This window comes from Callorhinus ursinus, unplaced genomic scaffold (assembly GCF_003265705.2).
Source record: "Callorhinus ursinus isolate GAN/ISIS: 27379988/994484 unplaced genomic scaffold, GSC_fseal_2.0 scaffold57, whole genome shotgun sequence".
NCBI lineage: Eukaryota > Metazoa > Chordata > Mammalia > Carnivora > Otariidae > Callorhinus > Callorhinus ursinus.
In genome coordinates this window covers 1,765,268-1,780,359 of record NW_027397119.1, presented here as the reverse complement: position 1 = coordinate 1,780,359, position 15,092 = coordinate 1,765,268, and the positions used below count along the sequence as shown (strand labels likewise).

At 41.0% G+C, this 15,092-nt stretch overlaps 1 long non-coding RNA gene across 1 annotated transcript; it reads right to left on the bottom strand.

Moving 5' to 3' along the window:
* Nucleotides 1-8,120: 8,120 nt before the first annotated feature.
* On the bottom strand, nucleotides 8,121-11,318 carry LOC141371114 (uncharacterized). Its single transcript, XR_012375768.1, has 3 exons — nucleotides 11,252-11,318; nucleotides 9,712-9,798; nucleotides 8,121-8,253 (listed from the first exon to the last, which is right to left on the bottom strand). It is a non-coding gene; the product is annotated as an uncharacterized lncRNA (long non-coding RNA).
* Nucleotides 11,319-15,092: the final 3,774 nt, after the last annotated feature.

The window sequence follows — 15,092 nt, the reverse complement described above, 5'->3', positions numbered from 1 at the left end:
AAAGAGGAGTCTTTAGCAATATGGTAAAATACAAAGTACACAACCTAGAGAAAAAAAGTCACAAAACGGCCTTATGGTGGCGATGCCAATATTGTAAAAGGAATGTGTGCCTTCCCATGCATTCAAGGAAGCATATGTAGTTGCATAGGAAAAAAAAAAAAACTGAGATAGTCACCAAAATGTGGAAAGTGTCTATTTCTCAAAGGTAGAGTATGGTTGTTTGCTTTTTCCTTCTGTTATTTTCTTCATTATCCTTTTCTTTATATTGCATCCTCTAATAAACATCAACTATTTTGCAATCAAGCACTTTTTAAAGAAAAAGACTACATAAGAGAATTTATTGAGGCATTATTTGTAATAGCCAAAATATGGAAAGATACACATCAGATCGTTAACAAGGCTTACCCTGAATGTGGGTGGGAATGGGGACAGAACGATAGGAATGAACAAGGGTAGAGATTATATAATGTGTGTACACGTGTGTGTGCACACACGTGTGTGTGTGCGTGTGCGTACGTGTGTGCCTTGTGTGCACGTGTGTGTACACGTGTGCATGTGTGTGCACGTGTGTGTATACGTGTGCGTATACATGCTTGTATGTGTGTGCACGTGTGTGTACGTGTGTGTATACATGTGTGTACGTGTGTGCGGGTGTGGACGTGTGTACACGTGTGTGTGCGTGTGTACATGTGTGTGCGTGTGCGTACGTGTGTGTGCATGCGTGTATACGTGTGCGTGTGTGCACGTGTGTGTGCGTGTGTGTGTGTAAAAGAAGACAGGAACTCCCTGAGTCCAGCCCCAGGTATTGTCTTGGATTATCGTCCTAAATATAACATTAGAAACCATGTTGTTGCCATTCTCTTGCTTCAAGTATAAACTCTGCCAGGAAGTTGTATTTCTATAACAGTTACCTACCTCAGTCGTTTCTCTTGGCCTTAATTCCTTCTGCTCTGGCTTCTCCCTTTTTCTCCCCCTGCCTGTCACTGAGGTCTCAACTGTCTAAATCTTGGCACCAAGGGCCTTTCCAATTATAAAATGTTTATTATGACAACTTCACACCACATGGATTCTACCATCTTATAAATTATCATGTGTTACCTATTCCACATATTTTGGATTTTTAAACAAATGAGGACTTAACATTAGTCTCCAATTCATCATTGCCCAAACTGTGTTCCACAGAACGCTAGTGTACTGAAAGATGTGAAAGGTGTTTCTTTAATATGAACGGTGAATATGTCTACTATTTACTTAACAGATAGTTGATATTTCTTATCACACAGGGCTAGAAGAAAGAGAACTATGCCAGGATCCAACCCTAGCTTTATTATAATTTTCCAGAGGTCATAGGCAGGTCCTTCTCTCTTTGGTCTCTAGTTGTTCACTACAAAATAACTTAAACAAGAGCCCCTCTGAAGTGATATCCAACCAGGAATCTACAAACATTCAAGTAATGTTCAGGGTGAGCGTCTTTAGGTTATTTTCAGATAAAGAAAGTTTTTCAAAAAGCTAGTTCCCACAAAGCTGCTACAGAGTGCACTAAATATCAAATAAGAACATCTGATATTTAAAGAATACGTCCTCACGGGCGCCTGGGTGGCTCCGTTGGTTAAGCGACTGCCTTCGGCTCAGGTCATGATCCTGGAGTCCCTGGATCGAGTCCCACATCGGGCTCCCTGCTCGGCAGGGAGTCTGCTTCTTCCTCTGACCCTCCCCCCCATCTCATGTGCTCTCTCTCTCTCATTCTCTCTCTCTCAAATAAATAAAAATCTTAAAAAAAAAAAGAATATGTCCTCACAGTTAAGTAACCAAAAGAAATCTGAAAAAGGAGAAACCAAAGCAAAATTTTGTTTTCCTTGAGATATTTACATTATTCTGTGAACTTAGACATAATAAATAATAGCTGCTTGGTCAAACTCTTGAATTTTCTGAGAATTGTGATGTTTTAAGACAGTATTTCTTTCTTAATCTCATATATTAATACTACATCCAATTCCGTATCCTAAAAACCAATTTGAAAAGATCTGTCCAGATTTATTCACTCATTCATTTATTTGCGATTTAGAAATGTGAAGGTATCAGAACTGAGTTTGATTCGTAAGTTCTTATACTTGGGAAACCCCATTAAATCCTCTCCACTTTAATTTCTTCTTTGGAAGGAGCAACAAGGTCAATACCTGGCACAAAGTAGCTGAGCAATAATTGGCACTTTTTTAAAAGATGTTTCTTTAGGGCGCCTGGGTGGCTCAGTTGGTTAGGCGACTGCCTTCGGCTCAGGTCATGATCCAGGAGTCCCAGGATAGAGTTGTACATCAGGCTCCCTGCTCAGCAGGGCGTCTGCTTCTCCCTCTGACCCTCCCCCCTCTCATGTGCTCTCTCTCTCTCACTCTCTCTCTCAAATAAATAAATAAAATCTTTTTAAAAAATAAAAGATGTTTCTTTAAAGAAAAATGAAGAGGTTCAAGATGTACATAATTATGTAAAAGTCTCTATGAACTCGTAGAGTGCAGAACTTGTTGACCCAGTGATTTTCAAACTTATTTATTAGTAATAACTTTTCTTTAGTGCATCTCTGTTAATATCTTATGCAACACAAATATTTCTTGGATATTCTAACCTTTCTTGGAATAAAACAGTTATAATTTTATCACTTAAATATAATTTGATCCTTTTCAATGAGGTTTTAGTCTCTTATATCTTTTAGAGCCAAAGTAGGACTGAGAATATAATACGTACTCAACAAATACTTGTTAAATTAGTCTTAAAAGAACTTATAAGGAATATGGGCAGGCTAAGGTCTTAGGAGATGTGGTACTCAATGTGCTAGTGTCTAAACTGGCCCAAGAATATTTCCAAAGAACACAGATGTTTCTGGGGCTACTGTACTTCCAAGGGAGCCCAGATTGACTGAAACCTTCTGTGTTTGCCATTTGGTCACTAGGAATATGCTGCAGGACACAGTGACTTCCCATTCAGCAAGGCCAACTATATAATTTGTGCGTCCAGAGGCAAGTGAAAATGCAGATCCTCTGCCCAAAAATTATTAAGAATTTCAGAACAGTAACAGCAGAGCATCAAATCAATAGTAAGGGGCAGTGTGAGGTGCAGTGTGTCTATACAGATCACATGCCAATGAATGCCCACATCTGGGAGGAAAGGCAAAGACAACAGTGGAAACTGGAAAACTGTTAAGTGAGGAAATGATAGTGTATTGATTAAGAAGAATCTGGAGAGTCCTCTATACAGGAATGGTTTCCTTCCGAATCCTTCCTCAGGACTGTGAGGCAGGCAGAAATACTGGAGGTCCTCATGGAAAAGGGAAAAGAGAAGCTCGATTCCACAAATGAATGTACTCTCTCTGCTTATTCAGTGTCACAAGAAGGCTAACTGATCCCATGGGTGACTGCTGCTCATGTAAGGAAGGGTGGTCAGTATAAAGATGGAGGGAGATGGTTTGGGATTCAGAAGGAACATAGGAGCAACAGTGTTGTTATAGTGAAGCAGTTTCTTTTTAACACAGATGGGAGCTTATAAACGTATAAATGAAAGAGAAATGTTATTTTTTAAAAAAACACTATTATTGAAGAGATAGGCGAACACATGAAGATACAATATTATTTCTGAATAACCCAAAGGAACTGTGTTGTCACTTATTCTAGAATAATGACAATATGTAAGAAACAAGAGCCTAGAAGTCAGTTCCACTTTCAGCATGACCGTGTCAGGACATCCAAGGACCCACTCCCTAGTAAAACTAGTGAAAATTATTAAAAAAAAAAAAAAAAAAAACAAAGAGGGGCACCTGTGTGGCTCAGATGGTTAAGCGTCTGCCTTCAGCTCAGGTCATGATCCCAGGGTCCCAGGATCGAGTCCCACATCGGGCTCCCTGCTCAGCAGGGAGTCTGCTTCTCCCTCTTTCTCTGCCTCTCCCCACTGCTCCTCCTCTCTCTTTCTCTTGCTCTCTCGCTCTGTATCTCTGTCTCAAATGAATTTTTTTAAAAAATTCTTTAAAAAAAAGAAAAATTAAATTTTCTGGAAATAGTCTTAAAGTCATACAGCAAATGAAAAAACATTTGTTCAAGAGAATCTACAAAAACTCAGTAAGAAAAATGAGAAGTTAGTGGTATTTGATGAAGACCTACTCTTTTCTTTCCCTACTCCCAGCTCACTGACTGAAATTTTACTCCAGATTGATGCAGCCAGGAATCAGAGCTCCCTCTCTCCTCAGTTCCTAGTCAAAGGCCTATCTTCTTAGGAAGGGGATGGGGCAGGGGAGAAGCCGGATATCAACGTTTCTCATCCTGCCCCCAACTACCAGTTGCTGAGTATTTCCTGACAAGTGCAGCCAAAAGGTAGAGGCTCCTGCTTCCACCCAAAGCCCACTCATAAGATGGAAGCTCTGTCTTGGGAACGGCACCACTAAGAATTCTGGAGCACCAATTGCTCTTGCCCAGGCTTATAAAATGGAGTTTCTACACTTGGAGAGGCAAGCAAGAAAATCAGAACCTACTGATCTCCCATCCACAGAGCATGCAGTTCCTAAAGTGAAGACGTAATTAAGAGAAAAGAATGCCAGGCGCTGGGTGGCTCAGTTGGTTAAGCGACTGCCTTCGGCTCAGGTCATGATCCTGGAGTCCTGGGATCAAGTCCTGCATCGGGCTCCCACTCAGCGGGGAGTCTGCTTCTCCCTCTGACCCTCCCCTCCTCATGTTCTCTCTCTTGCTCTTATTCTCTCTCTCTAAAATAAATAAATAGATATTTTTTAAAAAAAGAGAGAGGAAAGAATGCCACTGTCCCAATTCCCAGCTTCAGAGTCATGGCTCAGAGATTTGGCAGGGATGTGGGAGGGCAGGGAAGGAGAAGCAAGTTGTAAAACAGAGAACTCCATATCTCTTTCCATAATTGGGATGAGATTGGTAGATTCATTGAAGATATAGGCTACACTGAAGGCTTTCTAGTTTTCTGAAGATATCTGAGGAATAAGACAGCTGGGAAGAGCCCTCCTGAAGTCAGAACAAATCTCAAGCCCTAACCACAAGGATTACGCTGTAAAAGGAGCCTGTATTTGATTGGATCCATTTGTGTAACAATCTATGCCTCGGGGCATTGTTGAAAACAATGGAGGAGCAGCCCGCAGTGGAGTTTAACAGCTGGTGTGGTGAGGAAAAGAGTCAAAAAGAAACTTGCCAAAACCACCATCATCCAAAGGTGACTATGGTCATACCCAAGGTTGCACCCCTGAGGAGAAACCTCAAAACTTCACAAAGTGGATGGAAATAGACTTCACTATAATAATTTAGCCAGTCACTACAAATTTAAAAAGTCAGTAACAAGCCCCTAGGTGAGGGGAAACCAGTACCCAGGGTTGCTATATTAGCTAAAATCTCCAGTTTCCAACAAAAAAAATTATTAGACATGCAAAGAATCAGGAAAGTATGACCAATACATTGAGGAGGGAGGGGAGCCAGAAGCAGGCAATAGAAACTACTCATCAGAGTGATCAGATATTGGATTTGACAGATAAAGATTTCAAAGCAGTCATTATAAATATGTTCAATAAGGTAAAGGAAACCATGATTAAAGAATTGAAGGAAAATATAATGATAATGTCACATCAAATAGAAAATATTAATAAAGAGAGAAATTACACAAAAGAATCAAATGGAAATTCTGAAGTTTTGTCTATGGCAACTGATTTTCTACAAGGGTGCTAAGAGCAGTCAATGGAGAAAGAATAGTTTTTTCAAAAATGGTGCTGGAATAAGTGCATAGGCACATGCAAAAGAATGTGCACTTTGTACAAAAATTAACTCAAAAATGGATGAAGGACCTAAATGTAAGAGCTAAAACTATAAATCTCTGAGAAGAATACCTAGGAGTAAATCTTAAAGACCTTGGATTTGGCGACTGATTCTTAGAGATGACATCCAGTGTAAGATCTGCCAAAAAAAAAAAAAAAAGGATAAATTGGAAATCATCAAAATTAAAAACTATTGTGCTTCAAATGACATCATTAAGAAAGTGAAAAGATAATTCACAAGTGGGAGAAAATATTTGCCCATCATATATCTGACAAAGGACTGGTATCTTATATATAATCTTTACAACTCAATAATAAAAAGACAAATAACCCAACTTAAAAAATGGGCAAGGACGTTTCTTCAAAGAAGATATGCCAATAGCCAACAAACACATGAAACAATGCTTGATATCATTAGTCATCAGAAAAACGTAAATTAAAAACACAATGAAATACCACTTCATACCCACCAGAATGACTATAATCAAAAAGTCAGATAACAACAAGTGTTGGTGATGATGTGGGCATACTCCTGGTTACGGTGGGCCATCAAAGCGAGGATCCCCAAGTTCCTGGGGAGAGGAAAGCAGACTGGCCTTACTGCCTTGCCCTCACTTGTCTCTGATCTCGCCAGGCCACCCACTTTCATGGCATATGTTAGCAGCCTCCCAGCACAAGTCAAAAGGCTGTGTTGAGCTTTCTTCCATTCATGGAATATGAAAGGACCCTTTTTAATATGTAAGCAATGATCATCCAAACATAGTCTATCCAAATAGTCTATCTCAAATCCTGTGCCTGGGATCGCTTGAAAGCCCTGAACAAGATGTCTTACTCACTAAATGCTGCTTTGTTGGGACAGCATTTAATGAATCAATACAGTCTGGTACAACTTTGAAACAAAAAATTTAGATTAGTGTATATAGAAACAGTTCAAAAATCAGAATAGAGAAGAATAAAAGAAATGCATTTTTCTCATTGCTAGAATTTTCCCTCTAGGTTTCCAAAGTCCAGTCTTTGTTATAGGCTGCTCCTGGTTTGAGGAACCGGGATTAAACCTAGTGACCATGTGAAAAATAAGTTTCTGGAGGCAAATGCTTATGCAAGACTGAAAAGAAAACCCTCTGCACACGAACATGATAAGTCTAAAAAAAGGATTAATTAATTATCTTCAAGTGGTTGGGAGGTTGTTATAAGAGATGTCAGAGTTGTGCAGTGCAAAGACCATAGTATCTATCATCTTCTAGAAGTATTTTGAGCAAAAATAAAATATTATGTCGGGAGGGGGAAACCCAAACTAAGACCACACAAACTAAAACTCACACTAACAACTTCAGAATTTTCAAGGCACTTGAAAATGAAAACTATTATTTCAAAAAACAAACAAAATAATGACAACAAAAACATTACCATTGCTCCTTGTCTTATATAGTCAATATTGGTTAAGAACTATCACCATTCATTCCACTGCCCAAACTGGAAATCCCAATGTCCTCCCTGGCTCCCTGGCTCCATCTAAACAACCACCTGTTCCTGTAGATTCTACGTTAGTGATCTCCATGTCCATCACTGCTTTTCTACACTAGACATTCCCTGAATTATCGTAAAGCTGCTCCAATAAACTAGAAGTCAGTTCCACTTCCAGTCAGGTATTTCAGGAAGAAATACCACAGTATTTCTTCCCCTCCAACTCCCATTTTCCACACACATCTCATCTAATCATGTCACCAAGATGCTTAAAAGCTTGCCTACAGTGTCCAACTCCATGCCTAAAAGGCTCTTCAAAATCTGCTCCTATTCTGACTTCCCAGTCTTATTTTCCCATCATCCACCAGCAGCACCCTCTTCTGGCTTGTTCCAGCAGCTTACCTCCATTCACTCTTCTATAACCAGCCCTGTGTTTTCCTGCCCCCAGGCCTCTTGCTGCTGCCTAATATGATATTTCTCTTTCTCAGTCCCTCTCCCCTGCTGAGTCCTACTTCGACTTTTGGACTCACCTTACTCAACACTTCTCATTTCCTACCTGCAGTGCCCTCCCATCCCCCTCCCTCAGGCAGAATTAATTTCCTCACCTGTATTGTCATGGCCTCATATACTTCCTTATTTATCACTTTGTGTTAGGGTTATGTCGCTTACATGCCAATAAAATTTTTAAAGGCAAGGACTTATTTAGTATTATATTTTGGCACTGAGCCTGGTATAGAGTAGATTCAGATTTTGTTGAATGAAACTTCCAGTAAAAACAATTCAGGCATTATGATCTTTGGACCTCAAGTTCTAAAGTTTCTATTAACCAAAGAGGTAGTACGGGAATAGGTAAGAGGTCAAACCTGCACAGACAGATTAGATTCAAGTCATGGTTTATGTCATTCGAAGACTTGTTTAACTTCTCTGTGACTCAATCTCCTCCGATACATATTGTTGATGATAGTACAATCAACTTCAAAGAACTGTCCCTAGGAATAAAGAAAATTACCCATGTCAAGTACATCCAATAATACTGACTACATATTAAGTGCTAAATAAATGTTAGCTATATAAAACTTATGTCATATTGATGTGAAGACTCTGCATCACATATTTTTATTTCAAAATATAAGACATTTACTATAATCAGGATTTAAGGGCAGTTAAGATTAAGATTAGGGCTCTTCCAAAACTTAGATATGAGTTATCCCCTAATAGTATAAGTAGGAAAAATCAACTTTTGAAGGGATAAGTTATGAGTCAGGCAGAATTGGTTTCAAATACCAACACAGTCAAAATCAAGCTATGCAAGCCTCAGCAAGTCATTTAACTTCCTCTAGCTTTGGTTTCCTGACCTCTAAAACAGGTGTTATAACACTGGGGCACCTGGGTGGCTCAGTCGTTAAGCATCTGCCTTCGGCTCAGGTCATGATCCCGGAGTCCTGGGATCGAGCCCCACATCGGGCTCCCTGCTCAGCGGGAAGCCAGCTTCTCCCTCTCCCACTCCCCCTGCTTGTGTTCCTTCTCTCGCTGTGTCTCTGTCAAATAAATAAAAAATAAAATCTTAAAAAAAAAAACTTTAAAAAAATAATAAAAAATATTTAAAAAAAAAACAGGTGTTATAATACATAGTCTGCAGACCCACAAGAGATAACATGAGCCTGGTGGTATATTATAGTCTCAAAAAAATGACAGCAATTATTACCATGAGATCAGCCATCTGTGAAAGAAACCCACCTTGAAATATGGTCTAAAAGTAGATTGTTGAGAAACATTTAGGAACCCCAAGTCAATCAATCTTACTAGGCACTTAGCTACAGGAAAATATGATTGACTGGAAAAAAACAGCAATGATTTACTAAAAGAATGTGTTAACAGAAGGGCTGCAATCTGCATAGAATGTGAAATGCATGGAAACACGAGATTCAAGATTTTGACAGTGTTTATCCAACTCTGAGTCAGAAAGGAGAAAAAGAGACACTAAGCCTAGAAGATGAGTCACAACAGAAGTATACCCTGTGGAGGAGCAGAGAAAATTTACCAGGATTCACCATGGCGTCATTAAAATATCACTCAAAGTAATCTAACTCTTTTGCTCTGATTCCACAATCACCAAGCAATATTTCATTTATGAATACATCCTCTCTTGTAACCTAATTCCAGAAACTGCCACCCTCGAGTGGCAGAAACAAATATCTGGATATTGGAAGGACATATTCTCTGGAAATTAATAAATTATTGCTTTTAATGAAATTAGTTGTTTGTTGCTATTGTTGTTGTTAATACAGTTAACATGAGCCAGACTTGATGAGCCTAATGAAGTCTAAAGACATAGCCAAAAATCAGAATGCTTTGCTTTCAAATCAGGGGCAAAATTCCCTGGGTAAGAAAACCCCACCACACAACTATTTCCAGGGAAAACCTGTCCAGCTGGCCAGCCCACTTACCTCCACAACATCTCTACTCGGACAGTATGTCTTTAACATCAACCACTGAAGTGTAGTATGAATGACTCAGTTTGATGATTTTCAGCCCTAAAAAGGATAACCATCAGATGCCATTCTTTTTCTTACACATAGAACAAGAAGACTCTCAAAATAATACTAGGTATCTTGCTGAAGTCTGTACATCAAGTATTAACAGAACAGGGATGAAAATCCTTTGTACCCTAGACTCTGATATTATCTCAAACCTACCTTTATACAGATAGTCATTTTCCCTTATAAAATATTATTTACTATTATTAACAGGCCAATAGTAGGAAATATATTAAGAATGCCTATATAGGTATATTAATCTTGGTATACTACGATAATCTACATAAGTTCTAAAGTAACCTATATGCCCCTAAAACTTGGTTAGTAAAATAAAAGGCTATCCTTTATCTTTCCAGTCTGGTCTTTACTGAGATGTTTCTAACAACTCACCCACAAAAGATGTGTTAAAGTTGTTTAAGTGAAAATAGAATCTAGCATTCTATTTTAAAAATATAGTCATATCAACACCACTGAACACAAGCTAAATGCTTCCCACGTATTTTAAATTAAAGAATTACAGAGAATTTCACAGTTTACTTCTTGGTTAAGGATGGCATCTCAAAATACGGACCACTGGTTTTTAAAAGCTCCTCAGCAAGACAAATCTATGAACCAAAAGGCATGCAAAACTGGGAAAAGAAAAATGAGCCCTAAATTTTATTTCCAAAATCTATTAAATGAAAACATATATCCTCTTAAGAAAAGAAAGAGACACTCCCCTCCCCATTTTACTCTTAAAACGAAGGATGTGTGAAGTATTACAGCCCCCAGAGAGCAATATTTGACTAACAACAGACTACACGGTTTCACACCTCTGTTACTACACTAATCCAAACAGATGCAGAAATACACAGCCACTCATTCAGTAAAGAGTTTCTAGGTTACTTATGAAATTCAGAAATCTTCCCTAAAAATGCAAATTTCCCTTCTGCTTATCATGTTCCTACCATGGAAACATGCTACTAAATGGGCCTGTAGTCAAACTTACTGAAAATCTTTTATACGGCAATTTCCTCAAATATTTTTAAATGTAATGAAATAAATACATTTAAATAAATATTTACTAAATTGGTGTTAAAATGATCAGAGTTTAAAGAAAAATGAACTCCGCCTTAGTACCATCCATGATTCCAAGTCATTGCACTAAAGAGAGAGAAGGGTCTAGAAGGCACCTAGACCCTTGTTCACCACTGGTGGTGAGCTCTACGCATTCACACCACGTCATCGAGAAGGCTTGTGAATATAGCAGAACGGTGATGCACCGGAAAGAAGAGCCAGACCGAGCTAGCAATTAATGATGATATATGGTATCCCCCAAATCTACTCGTCTCAGGAGAGAAAGTGTTCCACATGTCAACAGCAATACAGTTGTACAAAAAAGTGAACCACTATGCAAACTCTACGTCTGCCAAAGCCCCATTTAAAACAAGTAGTGTATAAAGTCAGCTACATTCATCAGTCCTGGGGCGTTGGCGCAGCCCACAGCCTTCTCAGAGAACTTCCGGTGCCCACCCACGTCTGGGGGAAAATACAGCCTTCTGGTTTATACCATACGACCCTGCCTCTCTGGCACGGCCCTGACTACCTGCGGCCTATCAGAATCGCTCTCCAGGAGTTATGAGAGGGGAAAATCAGTCAGCCGCCCTCATCTGTGATCTCAACAGACACGAGCTGTGGTGCAGCCATGTTGATCACATGTGGCGCAGCAGAGCAGCCAAAGTCCAACTGGAGGCGGGGAGGGGGGAAGAAGGAGAAGGCGGAGGAGGAAGAGGGGGAAGAGGGGAAGAGACAGAGAGAAGCAGAGGGAAAAAAACAAAAAACCTGTGGGGCTGTGGGGTCGAGGAGGGGAGGGCAGGGAAAGGCAGATGATACACGGTCGGGTATCATTCCACCTCCTCTTTCCAGTCCCTCACCTTCGGTGGCGTTTATTTCCTAAGGCTCGACTTTCCCTTGGGCTGGTTTGAATGAGTTCTGCAACGTAGTCTATTCTGGCTCTTCTTGCCTTCCTCGCCTAGTTGCCTAATCGTGTCCTGCCTTCCCCCCCCCCCCCCCCCCCCCCCCGCCGGCCCGGCCCCGTGGGAAGCGAGCCATCTTGAACTCGCGCGCTTCTTGCTTCGCAGCTGCTTCCAGCTCACGGTTTTCGCGCAGAAGTCTCTCACACTATAGCCGTAGGTGTCTCTTGCTGCCGTAAATGAGGCAAGTTTCAAATAATCAATCTTTGTTCTCACTTTGCTCTCGAATTTGGGACTTTGAGGCCCCTTTACGAAAAAGTATTTCCTTTTAAAATCTCCTGACGTGTAATCGGAACCAGAATCATGCAAAGGACTACGACCTCCGCCCGAGAGCACCCACAACCCCTTGTTTTGCCTTCTCTTTGATTTCTGGTTAGTCCGTCTGGGGTGCTTGTTTCCAGGCATGAAAAAGGAAGGAAGGGAGGGAGGGACCTCCTATCTGACTTTGCCATATTTTTTAATGATTTAGCACACTGACTTGCCAAAAAGCCCAAGGCTCAAAAACCCTAATAGGGCCTTATAATAATAGAGTTTTTCCTCAGAGCAAACTTCCCCTCGAGAGCACCTGAGTCAGCTGGTTCACTCTGTAACAAGTCCCCTAATAAGCTACAAATCCCTGCAAAACCAGAAAGGAGGATTGTGTTCTGGAGCGGGCAACCAGAGGATTCCGAGTACAATTCAGGCCGATGCAAAGACTCAGCAAAGAGACAGCTCCCACCTCTGGCACAACGTGGATTATTTCTTATAAAGATATTAATTAAAAATAGAGTTTTGGAAATTTGCATCTTTTGTTAGATGTGGGGCTCACAATTTTTCTGAATGAGAGTTCATGCTATTCTTGATAATACACATGAAGGTCATGCAGGTCTCCTTTTTTTTTTTTTTCCCAGTATGGAGAAGTGAGGCATTTTCATGTCGGTGAACTGTAAGGAATTTTCTCATGGACCTTTTGCCATGAGAGATCTTTCTCTGCCTCCCTGCCAGGTGAAAACCTTCTGCTGGGTGACACTTCAGGTACACCAAACTCTCTCTGGAAATTGCCTTCCAGTGTTTAAGGGTTACTAGGCAGGTGATTTTGACCTGTTCTTCCCTCCCCTAATGGAAAAACAAAATTAACACAGGCTTTAAATTCAATACAAGTGTTTCACAAAAACTATAACCTGATAAAGAGTTCTAGAGCAGATAGAGGATTGAATTAGCTTGGTGGTGGCATTGCCTTTCCAAGGTGTTCAGACCTGTTGGGAGAAAGTGAAGTGATCTGAACTAGGACCTCTTGAAGTTGCTTCCAGGCATATGGTTTTATTATTACTAACTTCCAGAAATACACAAACATTTTTATTTGTCTGCCCCGTTTGTGGAAATAGTCACAAATAGAAGTCCCAGCCCCAGGGAACTCTCAGCCTTTATTTAAAACTCATATTAATTAATGAATTTTACTATTAATCAAAGGCCTTTCTGTAAATTGGATTTTGAGGACTCAGGCTGTAAGACACAAGCTCCATTTTAAGGCTCTCCCTGTCTGGTCTCCTCCTGTCACGCCAGCTCGCTTCCTCTGGTACCATGACTCCAACACCACTTTGTGGGTCTAGGGAACTTCAATCTATTGAACCTGCCACCTTTTCAAGGTCCTCAGGCCCCTCGTGTCATCACTCATCCTCTGTAGCAGCTCGGCTTTCCTTGTCCATCATGATAATTGCTCCCTTGGTTAGGCCTTCACTCCCAGGACCCTCTCTCACTTTGTCTTCCTTCCTTGGCAAAACTCCAGCTCCTGCCTAATCCACGCCTGCACCTGCTCAGCTGATTGTGGCTGGAGACAGGCTGGGCTCTGTTTAAATTCACCACAAGAACCTTAAAGGGGCCCTTACGGCTGGTAGGCATCTCTGCTGTCAGTTCCTAGTCCGTTGTTCCGTCTCTACTTTTCATCAAACCTCCAGCACCTCCTCACCTATTGTCTCTCTCAGCTGGTCACCTCGATGCCTTTTCCACTTGAGAAAATGAAAGTAATCAGTAGAGAATTCTAACCCCCCTCCCCGACCACCCTCCCACCTCCCCCCCCACCTCCACCCCCCCGCTTTCACCATCACCTTCACCCATCCCTTGTATCTGTGCTACAAACTCTACCTCTTTCTTATTATTTCAAAGAAACTCCCTATGTCCCGTGGGGACACTCAATCCCTGCTCACCTACTGGAGAATATTCGCCCCAGCAAACTTCCCCTCTCTATTGTTACTATCAGTTTCTCATCTCAGCCCCATCCCCCCAGCACACATAAGGTCATTTATTCCGTTTTAAGAATGTCAGTTATTCCGTAGTAACTGCTTCCTCAACATCTCCGCTTGAAAACCTAATGATTTACCTCAAACTTAACTTTTCTAAATCCAAGTTCCTGTTGTCTCATCCCCCACCCCAAGCCTTTTCTCCCATAGCTTTCCCATCTCAGCTAATGGCATCTCCATCCTTCTAGTTATTGAAATTAAAGTTTTTTGAGTAGTTCTTAATTCCTTCCTTTCATGTCCCATATCCAATCTGTCAACAAATCCATTTTAATCTTACCTTTAAATATATCCAAACCTGATTGCTTCTTGCCACTACCATTGTTCTAGCCTGCTTAAACCCACCATTTCTCAACTGGCCTATCACTATGGTCTCCTAACAAGCCTCTTAGTGTCCTTCAGTTTTATTTCAACATAACAGACCAAGTGATCATGTTAAAACATTAGACATTAGACATAGTGCATCAAGCCTCAGCTTCTAGCCCTCCAATGGCTTCCCATCTCACACAGAGTTAAAACTAGAGTCCAGTGAGGGACGCCTGGGTGGCTCAGTCTGTTAAGCATCTGCCTTCAGCTCAGGTCATGATCTCAGGGTCCTGGGTTCGAGTCCCATGTTGGGCTCCTTGCTCAGCAGGGAGCCAGCTTTTCCCTTTGCCACTCCCCCTGCTTGTGCTCGCTCGTTCTACCTCTCTCTCTCTCTGTCAAATAAATAAATAAAATCTTAAAAAAAAAAAAGCTAGAGTCTAGTTAATCCCCTACAAGATTAATGATTGGCATCCCCAGTCGAGCTCTGAGCATAAAGGCCTTCGGCTCTCATGCTCCTGCCATGCTGGCCTCCTTTCTGTTCTTCCAGCACACCCTGGCCACTCAGGCCGGGAACTGCCTTTCCCCAGTTAGACCCATGGCTCCCTCTTTCCCCTGTTTTTGGTCTTTATTCAAGCTCAGCAAGCTCAGCATCGGAGAACACAGCAGTAAAATTAATACACAACATGATAGAGTGAAGTGG